General features: G+C 35.4%; 1 long non-coding RNA gene across 1 annotated transcript in view; it reads left to right on the forward strand.

Moving 5' to 3' along the window:
* The window catches only part of LOC144221714 (uncharacterized), a 153253-nt gene extending 152391 nt beyond the window's left edge, over positions 1 to 862 (forward strand). The window contains exon 4 of the long non-coding RNA XR_013332151.1: positions 786 to 862. This is a non-coding gene — a long non-coding RNA (uncharacterized LOC144221714). The remainder of the gene's footprint in view (positions 1 to 785) is intronic.
* Positions 863 to 12569: the final 11707 nt, after the last annotated feature.

Raw genomic sequence — 12569 nt, forward strand, 5'->3', positions numbered from 1 at the left:
TCAAGATGGTAGAATATCAAAGGTTGTGTATTAAGTTGGAATTTCTATTGGATTATCTTAAATGTAAATGAGTAAATATCATCAAGCCTGAGGATGCTCGCAGCAGGACTCTCAGAAATGCCATTACTTCTTCCCAAATATTAGATATGACCCAACTAGCCCATGGGATTGTATTAATGGCTTAATCATTAAATCTCACCAACAGATGAAAGAAATGAGGTTTTTCCTTTCAATTTCTTTACTCTGCTTTTTGATCTAGAAGCAGAAGTCAATGAGCAGCATTTCTCTTGGATTAAGTGCTTAATATGTGTCTATTTATGAGAAAGATTTGATCAAAATTTTAAGTTTAAAAAGAGTCATCTTGATCTATTCATGTGTTGTGTATATGAAAGAGCACATGTAAATACATTTTAGTGGTTATAATAAACTCACATGATCTAAAGGGTTTCTTTATTAGATTGTATAAATAGTGAACAAGAAACAATATTTACCTAGTATATAAGTGGTCAATTGCTGTGTATAAAATGATTTGAAAATGAACTATTTTCAGTTTTCTTGGGAGATGTGGGATTTAAATATATATGTAACATTAAGAATCCATTTACAGAGTAGAATCCTGTCAATTAAAGCTTAACAAACTTTCAACAATGTGGAAATATACTTTTCTGACAGATTTTAAAACTTATTAAATGCCCAAAAATTCTATGGAGAAATGAGTGATAAAATATTTTCTTGAAAACAAAAAAGCATTTCAATGACCAATTTTTCAAATTTGTATTTGATAGGTACTTAAAAAGGAGAGCAGATCCTCAGGAAGTGACATTCTCATGGGAATATTTTTTCTTCTCTGCCTTGAATGGGGTAATGTATGTTTGATTTCTTGAAGTAAAAAAATTTCCACTATCCCATAAATGCATAAGACTCAATTAATGACTAGATAAAAATTGTAGCATTATTCATTCAAAATTTACATCCTGGGAATATTACTATTACTCTTTTCTGTGATAAAATATTTAAAAAATTTACTCAATTTACATGTTCATTTTAGCTGTCAATCATTTCCCTTATATTTTCTTATAGGAATAAAGTTATATATAGCCCAATAAAGTATTCTTTATCATGTGTTCGCTATTATATATCTTAATACATACTCTTCTCAGTAACAATGGCTTCCTTACCAATGCCAATCAAACCAACAATGAGGGTTGGCAAGCCATATTTTTCTCCTTCACTGAGTGACTAGACATATGTTTTCTAAAGAAGTTCCATACTGCCTACCCTCATTCTTCACAGAAAATCACTGGCCTATGAAACAGATGTATTTATGTGTGTGAATATACATAAATATAAGCTTTAGTGTAATATAAAAAAAGACTACATTTTTGAAATATGTTTAAGATGTGTTAAAATTTTTGAAGGAAAATTTCTTTCCTCATATTACAGATAGTTCAGTGAAGTTATTTAATTAACATCACCATTTAGTAAATTTTAAATATATCATGAGCTACTAGAGATAACAACATAAATAAGACAGTATCCCTTTCTTTTTGTTTAAGAGAGGAGGGATCACCAAATCTTCCATTTGCTTATCTATTTTTCCAAGTATCTCTAAGTAATTAGGTAGAGGACCATATGATTAATTTTACCCAATGAGCCTTGAGTATAAGTGATATGCACCATTTTTAATTCAATGACTTACCAGTTCTTGTCAATTCTGTGTGCTGTGACTTCAGCTGTCAGAGTGACAGCAGGATCATGTATTAAGATGGTACTGAGCCATAAGATTGAAATGGTCTGAAAACTTGAGTCACTATCTGAAAGGGAAGTGCCCTGAAGAGATTTCTGGCCCTGCATTAAGCCACTGAGATAGTTGTGATTTGCTTGTCATTGCAGCAAATATGGTCCAAATTGCTTTAATTGTAAGAAAAAGAATCCCAATTGGAATTGACGAAATAAGAAAAATACATGAAAAGTCCTGCAGTGATACAGAGTTACCACATCTGAATGGTGTATCATCACAACTCGAAAATGTAAGGATACAGACAGGCTTTAAGGAGAACTGGAAACAGTGTTTTGGAAACTTCAAGGAAGAGATTTATCTCTAATCTCTGCTTCTCTGTATAGTGACATTATTCATTTCATGGCCAACGGGTTTTCTTCACATGGAAATAAATATAGCTCTGGGACCTCCAAAACCCTAAACATCTGAAGTCTGTCACTGAAATTCCTTTTTCCTTAGGAAAAAAAAAAAATGAAAATATTCAAAAGACCACACTGTTTTGGTTATTTTGTTCAGCTGAAGATGTTCAAATCAATTTACGCCACTCAAGTGGAGTTCAATTTGAGTCACAAAACAAAACTTTGATAAGGAAATTATGGCAGATATGTAGATTATGGCACATTTGAATCCCTTCTTTGAAGTGATAAGGTGGAGCATTACCAAGAAAAAAGTAGTTATATCTAGGAGTAGCAGTGGTTGGTATTTTTAAATGTATATAATTCAATAAATAATTTTAAAATTAGCAAAATCTTATTCATATGGTTTGTTCATTCTACCAATATTTACAGAACTTCTACTAGATGCCAGATACTGTTGCGGGTATTAAGCATAAAATAATACACAAAACAAATAAGGTCTATGCCCTCATTATATCTGTATTCTGAATTCTTGCCCTTAATTTTCCTTTGGCATTAAATCTCATGAATAAAAGAGTAATCAAGATACTGTCAGTTCCCATGGGGCTGAAAATAGTCCTTAGGTAACTAATATTTAAATAAAGCTATTATGTAAACTAAAAAACAAAACAAAACTGTGGGACACCTGGGTGGCTCAGTCAATTAAGCATCTGGCTCTTGGTTTCAGATTAGGTCATGATCTCATAATTCATGTGTGTGAGGCTCACATGGAGCTCTGAGGAGCCTGCTTAGTGTTCTCTCTCTATCTCTCTCTCTGTGTCCCTCCCCTGCTAATGCACACTCTTGCTCTCCCTCAAAATAAATAAATAAACTTAAAATTATATAAAAAATAAAACAAATTTCCTCTATCAAATATCTGTGCTCTGAGCACTAGGAAAAAGAACCAGGCAAATACCCCAAGCCCTGAGAATAAGTGAAAGTGTGAGGGTTGAGATTTAAAATGGCTTCTCAATGTATAGTAATTTTAGTACATTTACCAGTCAGGTTTCAGTCATAAAAAGCAGAGTTACTCTAAGTAAGATGAGTATTGGTGATGAACTATGACAGGTGTACTTTACACACATGTAGGAAGAGCTGGTGAAGGAAGTGCAGGAGGGTCAGGAAAAGAGTCAACAATTACCTGACTGAGGCACTGGTATGAATAGACAGGTAAGACTCTCAAGGAATTCTGAGACAGCCATTGCTTCTTGCCCCTGCAGTGAATTTACAAAAGGGAGCTTGTAGAAAGATCCATGGGAATCTGTTGCCTTTGTATACCTAATACTTCTGTGATCTACATGCAAGCACCCAGTGATGAGCTTGGGGCCACTGATGTACAAAAGATTCAACAGGTGGAAAGAGAACGATTGGAAAACATGAAACAGTGTGACTCATCAGGAACTCTGTGGGTCTATCACCATATCTGGCTATGATTACCTTCCAGTAATAATGCCTGTTACTTCATGTTTACATAAAAACAGTTCAATTTGTATGTATATATTTAATCATGTTATTGAGATTTCATTGCTGAACATCTAAGTAAGTTTTTGTGTTATTGACACTTTGGAATTGACAATGGATCTGAGATTTCCCTTCCATGACTGCTCATTTAGGAAATTATTTTAGGCAGAGCACATCTTAATGTTAGATATCAGAAATACATATCATACTTGTCTTAATACAAAGTGGGCTATTTATTTATAAAATGAAGAATTCAAAAGGAAACCTTCAGGTACAGATGGATTGAAGTACCTTAAATGTAACAGGAAGCTTTCTCTCTCAGTGCTCCAATTCTCTGCATTGACTTCATTAATAGCCAACCTCTATTCATATGGTAGAATAAAGAAATTGGTCAAGAGCTCTTTGAGTGTTTCTTTCTAACATCCACCACCTGAAAGTGTCACTTTCCCATAGTTGAAACTATGGGAAACTTCAAGAGTTGGTGCTCATGAGCCCAGCTTGGCCATATTGCAGTCTCCAAAGCAATCACTGTGGCTGGGGATAGATCAATGCTTAACCTGCCTTAAATCATGTGTCCATTTCTGCAAAGGTAGGAAAGATTCATTCACATACAAGCATCTTAAACAAGTTACTAAAAAGAAAGAGACCAAAGTTGCCAGAATTGGAGGAATGGATAGTGGGAATGTGTTACAGGTTGAATTTTGTCCCTTCCAAAATTTTTACATTGAAGTCCTGAGAATGTGTTCTTATTTGGCAGTAGAATTATTGCAGATGTGAATAAAGTTAAGATGAGATCATTAGGTTGGGCATTAATCCATTATGATTGGAGTCCTTTAAAAAGGGGAAATTATGACATGAAGGTATTCATCCAAGGAAAATGCCATGTGAAGATAAACTCACAGAGTAGGCTGATTCTTCTACAAGTTAAGCCAAGGAATGCCAGAAAGTCCCAGAAAACCACCAAAAGCTAGGTGAGAGGCATGGAACAGATTATCTTTCATAGTCCTCAAAAGGAACCAACCCTGCTTACAACTTGATCTTGGACTTCTGCCTTCCATGAATTTAAATTTGAGACCATAAATTTCTGTTGTTTAAGCTACCTAGTTGGCCATACTTTGTTACAGCAGTCTTTGCAAAATAGTACAGAAGCGAAACCAATAATGGTCCATTACATAGCAATTCTAAATGAGCATTCTTAGATATATGCCAGTATTTACCATAATGTGCCAAAAGCATAATTATGCAATTTTCTAAGCTTTTTTTTTTTTTTTAACTTTTAAATTCAAAAAGTGAGATGCTGAAGGTTCAAATCTGTAGGCCTGGTAGCCTTCCCCTGCTGATCATCACTGGTAAGAATCTTTGTGTCTGATAGATGTGATGATGTCCTCCAGAGTGCAACAGAATTTCTTCCATGACAAAAAGAGTATTAAATATATATCTATTGGTTTATCAAGAACTGTAATTGTGACATGTACAGTAAGAATGTACTAACATTAGTGTTGGTGGAATGTGCTAGGCATTGGATTAGTTACTATTATGGAGAGAAGCAAAGGATACAAAACTTATAGAAGTGTATTCGCTTCCTAGTGCTGTGAAAACAAATTATTACAAATTCATGACTTTAAAACGGCAAATTTATTTTACATTATCCTCCTTTAAGTTAGAAATCTAATTATGGGGCTCAGTTGGCTAAGTTCTCAGTGTTGGCAGAGCTGCATTCCTTTCTGCATTCCTAGATCCTGGAGGATCTAGGGAAGGTCCATTTCCTTGTTTTTTCTGGCTTCTAGTGATTACCCACATCCCTTGCTTCACTGGAGCCCCGTTTCTCCATTTCAAAACCAGCAAATCTGTGTCCCTGATTATCCTTTCACAGCCACATCATCCTCTGACTCTATTTGGCCTCCCTTTTCACATTAAACAATTCTTATGAATACATTTGGTTCACTTGGGTAATCAAGGATAATTTCCCAATTTTAAGGTCATCTGATTAACAGCTTTAATTCTATCTCCAGTTTAATTGCCCTTTGCTGTATAATATAACATATTCTTCACTGACCTGATGGATTAAAATGTGGACATCTTTGGGTGGCAATTATTCTACCTGTCTTAGACTACGGGTCTGGAGTTCTCTCTTATCCAAAAAAGGTTGGGACGCAAGATTATAATGCGAGAGAAGCTAATGTCTGGGAGGAGACAAGAGTCCTGAATAAGGGTCCTTGCTCTGTTTTTATTAGAAGCAGAAGGCTCACAAGCATGATGGACATGCACAAAGAGACAGTAAAAAACCATGAAAATTAACTCATGGGCTCGAGGGAAAGGGGGTTTCGATCATGCGGTGTTAGGGGTTTGGGTCAATACAAAACAAATTCCTGGCTCTGGGCAGATGGTTGTTAATAGCAAACAGGAGGCCCCACCTCTGTTTATCTCAACCAGCCTAGGAGTCAAGAAAGACAGAACTTGCTACCTCAGGGTCCACAGAGCCACCTTTCTTTTGCTAATTAGCTCTGCTCTGCTCTAGGCAACTTCACCCTGCGGTTCTAAAGTCCTGTTTACCTGTTTACCTATTTTGGTCCTTCCTTCCTGCGAAAGCAGCTTTCTGCTGTTGTACTGAGTTGGGGCGTGTTTCTGCCCTGAACACCTAATCTTGTTTACCGCATTTTTGATGCTTTCATCCTGAGGCTTTTCTATTCCTATATCTTTGTCCTATACTGGGTGCCTTTGCCCTGTTTACCTAAACTTTTTTACCAAAATTTGGTTGTGTACATTTTATAGATTTCTAATTCTTTGTGTCTTGTTAACCTATCAGTGCGAGCTCAGAGAATTCCTAAACTCATTCCCCACACTACCTACAAGAAACTCACAGTCATTTTCTTGGGGTGGAATGGGAAAAGGGAGAAGGTAAGGATAAATTTATTTAAGGTTTCTGGTGTAATGGTATATTGTTTTTTTCCCTCTTAACTGTTATAATGGATACTTAATTGAGATAGTGTGTCACAGCAGGGACTTAATTTTTCCTTTCTGCTTTGGGAGTTGTTAGTATAAGAACAATTAAACACTGTGTTGCAGCTTTTATACAAGGCAATGTATTAAAAAATTTTAGTGCTATCTTTTTAAACTCATTGATTAATTCTGATACTTTCAGACAATTTTAAAAAATCATTTTGAATTCCACCCACATCTTCTAAAGTGTTAACTCCAATTTGATATTATGTTAATATGAAGTTAATGGTGATCTATGTTCAGGAATATGTATTTTTAGTGTTTCAAAGTTATGCAAAATTGACCAAAATATTTTCCTAATCCAAAAGAGTACTAAACTATGCAGAGTTAATTAGATGAGAGATGACAGGAAATAAAATATGGCCCACAGACATAGTAAAAGATGGAAACTAAAACTTTTACTTATGTTTTTCTCCAGCATTTTTAGCAATTCAGAAAATCTGCAACTATAAAATGCCCAATGGACAGTAAGACACAGTGTTATAGTTCTTTTGCCCTCAAAGATGAAGTTATAATGAGAAATCACACTCTCAGACTTGGCAGAATCAGGGTGACCTGAAGTGCAGAACTATATAATGCTTAAATCTTCTGGTTAGAAGCCCTTTTAAAGGACTCTAATCCTTGAGAGGTGAGTGGTAAGGGTTTTCTATAAATAAATGCATTGCTATCAAGAGGTTCAAAACCAATCACAGACTCCAAAGGGTTAGAGGAGATGAACTTTGGTCTAAAGTTATGATGAAGATCATGAGCCATTGATTAAGACTTTGTCCATGCTTCATTCTTATTATGATGTATATTAGAGCTTACTGTTAACATTTGTTATGTGTAAGAAAAAACTTCTTTGAAGACATTTTGGGCTAATTTCATACTCTACATAAAGATTTTCCCCCTTAAATTCCATAATCTGATTTCTGAGCTAAGAGAGATCAATATATTCAGGTTAAAAGAGAAAATAGCCAACTCAACCTTTCACTTACTCTCTGAACTAAAGCTTCAGAAAACATTTTGTAAATCATATCCCTTCAACACTTTTTCACACCTTATAATATCAACCTTTTATAACTCAACACAGCAGCTTGACTGGTGTTTATGGCTCCCTAATAATTAGGACAGCAGGATAGATTGCTTCGCCTTTATAAGACTTTCTGGGTCTTCTTTGGGTCATGTGGAAATATTGGATTTTCTCTGTGCTATGTTTTTTTTTTCTTTTTACTTTTTTTTGTGGTGGGGGAGGGCAGGTGGGCAGAAGCTGAAAAACTGTCACTGCAATGACAATGATATGAACAATTCTATTGTCTGAACTTTGCCTCAGAGTCTCTATATAGATTTAGAATATAAAGTTTTTATGGGTGACAAGGACAGAGGTCATGGAGAGGAGGAATTATGATTCAATTTAGTTTCACTGATTCCCCATTGATATAAAACTTCAACCAACCAATTTGATTACAATAACTGGATCTTTCTGGTTTTCACTGAATTCAGGTCAGCTGGTATAGCTTTGACATGTTAATAGCTGGCAATCAAAAGATATTCAAAGATTAATAGGTGGATTTGAATTTGCTGAATGGATCTGAGAAAGAAAGAACAGATTTGGCTTCATATTTGGGGTCTGGAAATACAATACATATTATTTGCACATACTGGATAATTCATTTCTCATAGCTCAAAGTATATAAAATAAAAATGGCAAGGTCTAGTCTTTATAATCTACTCATCTCTATTAAAAAATGAAGTAGAAATGAAGTAGAATGTTGCTAAAAGTAGAATAACAACTTCTTAAATAAAGACCTAACTTTGTCAAGGAAGGGTATCAGAGTACTTCTTAAAATACATGTTATAACACAAGGAAGAAGCATACATAATATGCTATAAAAGTTACTAAAATATTGTGGATATTGCATCAAATTCCAAAACATCTAAAGCAGGCTCTGATTTTTCTTTGCAATCAAAATGACAAATCTAAGGGACTCACTGGGCTTTAATGGATGCCCCTTAACATGCTTTTCTTCAAACAACAATATTTATTAAATATCTATTATGTTAAATTTTGGAGTAGCAAAGATTAAAAAAAGACATGGTCATATTAGTCAGTAGCTCCACATATAAAGAAGGAGGGAATGTGTGTAGATGTAATTTCAGCACAAAGCATCCATTCTGATAAGTATTACAAATGTATATATGCACATAGTGAATAATGAAGAGTGACTGACTTTGCCTGAGGCCCTCAGTAACACAGAGGGGATTTAGGTCTGGCAGAGATTTTACGTTGTATCTTGTTGAAAGATATCACCATAAAAGGGAGGAAAAGATACCTGGTAAAAAGAAAAGTGTATTCATCAGAGTTTATTCGGAAGACAGAAACCACATTGGTTAATCTGAACAGGAAACTATAAAGAATTGTTAACTATTAAATGTGGCTTTTATACTCAAAAGTATAAAGAAATAATAAATACAGAAAGAAGCTACTACCTCTAAGAATGAGGGAGAATGCCCAGAAAAGAAATAAATTTGAAAAAGTACACCACTCCAACTCCACAACCCAACCCCAGAATAAAGGTCAAACCTTATTGGAGAGTATGAACAAGCAACTTGCTGATGGTGAAGAAATATACCAGAAGGTCTGGGTTCAACATGGTTAGGGGCACAGCCTAATATGGTACTAAGAAATCTGATAGACCAAAGTTGGTCCACAAGAACCAAGGCTGTGTGGGTGACATGCTCACTGGGGTGCCTGCTGCCAAGAGTTGGTCCAGACAATGGAGACTGAGTGTCCCTCAACCTCCCTTAACCCACTAGCAGCTGTGCTAGAAGAGGAAGGTGGAATCCCCTTGGACAAAAAAAAAAAAAAAAAAAAAAAAAACCCAAACAAACTTTTTCTTTGTTATGGCCTTGCAGTGGCTTTTGCATCCTTTATTGACAAAGCCTTACATTGCACCAGTTGGACATGGAAAAGTACAGAGTCAAGTCTCACAAAGTAGGGTAAAGATAAGTGGATTGGAGCTGAGAAACAATACAACTTGTGGAATGTTGGCTTCATATGAACAAGAGAAAGTGTAGAGAACTTAGAAAACATCAAACAGTTAAGTGTGACTTGGAGAGAACACCTTTGGTAAGATGTATAGAGGGCCTGGAATAGTTGAAGCCAGATAGTCGAAGCACTGTGAAACATTCTAAGCAGATCTTAAGGACAGTGACTAGGTGAGATTTGTTCTTCTGAACGCTGTCATTATGGAGGAAGAAACGAATGATCTTAAGCCTTTAGGGAATGAATCTAACCCTTGGAAATGAAGCAGAATCACCTGGAAAGACATAAAATATCACAGGATTCTGTGTTTATCTTTATCTTTCCTGCATCAAAATCTATAAGGTAACACTCTTAAACCAGGAGGTTCTAATGTTTACTGAACTGAGTTTTTCAACCACAGTGAAGAAATGGCAATGACTCAAATCAAAGCAGTAGTGGTGAAGGTAGAATTGGGAAAACTTAGTCTTCTAAAATTGCATATTTTTAAGTGACTTTTTTCTCATTAGCAACTTCATATATGAAACGTATGTAGAGTTGGCTCAAGGCAAAATTTCATCTTCTGTATCCTTCCTCTGATGCTCTCTCAACAAATAATTCAAATACTCACCTATCAAAATTTGTCAGGAAAGGTTTTCATGTCAATCGCTTGTATGTAAGTGTGAATCCAAACCAAAGTGTGTCTTTTTCCTAGATGTATTTGAATTTTGTGTCTGACCTTGGACTGCAGAATATACAACTTTGTTCTTATTAAAGTACTTCAAGTATCAAGGGGTTTGGATGAGTTGGGTGGCACCTCTGATATCCCAAATTACACAAATAAATGATTGTACAATATGGCAACATTTAAGACTGTTAAAAGTGTTATCCCTCTCACCTCCCAAAAAAGAGAGGAACAGAGAGAGAGAGCTTAATGCTCAGAACCCAAATTCTCATGATTCTGGACTAACAAGTCATCTTGTATAGATGCTTAGAGAAAGATAGACAGATAAATAAAGGAATAGATAGATACTTTGTTTTCACTTTAGTAGATCCATTTCATTTGTAATTTTCTATCTGGTAAGGCTTATGTAGAAGAGACAGGGTACTCTAATATGCCTTGTGCATTTGGATATTTGGTCATGCTGAAGCTGTTCTCCTGTGCTTAAAGAACCAGAAAATAAAGATACTAAAGGAAGTGCAGAATCTTATTTAATGATTATATACTTAGCAAAGTTTGAAGAGCTTGAAGCAAAGACTATGATATCTGAAGAATTTTTAAGTACCCTGGTAGAATAATTAACAAATCATTACTGAAACAAAACTCATATGACATTTTCTGACATTTAATTATGTTTAAGTTCTGAAATAATGCAGTGTGTTATGTTGACAATTAAAAAAATAGATTTGGAAAGGTTGCATGCTTCAGTGCAATTTATTTGAGTATCTGAAAAATTGGTTTAATCAAAAAATGGTTCCTCCCCTTAAAATGGCCAGTGCTAGCAATTAAAATGAAAATAAAAGTCCACTTGGTTTATTTCTATGTGAAACATATTGAGCAGATCTGCTTTAGAAATTGTAAGGCTTTCAAATCTGCAATATATGTACTGCATTCTTGATACTGCTTTATGTATTGACTTATTGGAAAATAGCTTACAAGGTTTGGAATTGTGGTTAATTAAAACAGAGACAAAGAGAAAAAGCAACTGCTCTCAAGTTGTCTGGAGTTCCCAAACAGTTTCTAACTCATTCCATTAGCAAAAGTGTCACAACATCTCACTTCATTGACAATATGCAGAACAGCTTTTGAGGACCACCTGACAGAGAAAACCAAGGCTGCTTATTACATCTTACATCTTGGCCAGTTATTAAAGTCCCATCAAAGCCAAATATGATTCTATTACAGACCCATTTGTAATCATTTAAATTATTTTCCCCTCTAGCTTAATCCACAAAGGGTCCAAATAACATACAGATGTTAAGGAAACGAAGGTAGCAATGATTTTTTAATATTTCAATGAATTATTAGGATTGAAAAAGGGTAAATAATGCTTATCACCATCATAGGTAATCTGTGTCAGATAAATAAAGGGGAATCCTGAAATTTAGTTGAACAGAAGTAAGATTCATATTTGAGAGGTGAAAAAATATTTTGAAGATAGATTTAGTCAACCAAGAATTCAGCCTGAATGATCACAAAAGGCATCTGGTCAACACAAGAATGAGTGTTGAAAGAACTGAAAACCACTGTGTAAAGGGCATATTGCGCACACCATTAGTGAAGATACAGGGCTGATTGGAAAAAAAAAAAGTATAGACAGGCATCTAGTCGAGTAAACATAACCCCTCACCCCTAACCCTCATTATCTGATGGCTGAGGACAAACATATATAGTCAGCATTCATCATGACCACCACAGAGTGTCCAACAGAGAGTGTCCCTGTTTCTATAACACTCTACCTATTTATTGAGACAAGGAGCAGACTACATCCAAGAGCCTATAAACTTACTGGTCAGAGAAGTAGACATGTTATAAATGGGAGCCTCTGGAGGTTGCTGGCATATGTCAGCTTGTTCTTCTGTTGACATCACCCAGATCTGCTATGACAGCTCTTCTGCTATGACTAAATGTGGAGAGACAATTAGTCTCCAAGCCTTCAGATCTTTCTTCAAGGAACTGACTGTACTTTTCCTTTATTCTTTTGCCATGTGTTTATTATATCACTACTTCCATCATTGTTAATGTTTGCCCTGGATAAGCATATGCCAGAATCAATGTAGGGTTCGTATGCTCGATGTGCGGGCAGCTCTGCAGCAGGCTCTGCCTCCCATTGTCATCCTTTCTCACTTTCTTTTCTTCTTCACAAAATGATGTATTAATGACCTGTCATTCCGGAAGCTGGGAAGCCCCTGCTCTGTTGCTAACTTATCT

This window comes from Crocuta crocuta, unplaced genomic scaffold (genome assembly GCF_008692635.1).
Source record: "Crocuta crocuta isolate KB4526 unplaced genomic scaffold, BGI_CrCroc_1.0 scaffold21, whole genome shotgun sequence".
Lineage (NCBI taxonomy): Eukaryota > Metazoa > Chordata > Mammalia > Carnivora > Hyaenidae > Crocuta > Crocuta crocuta.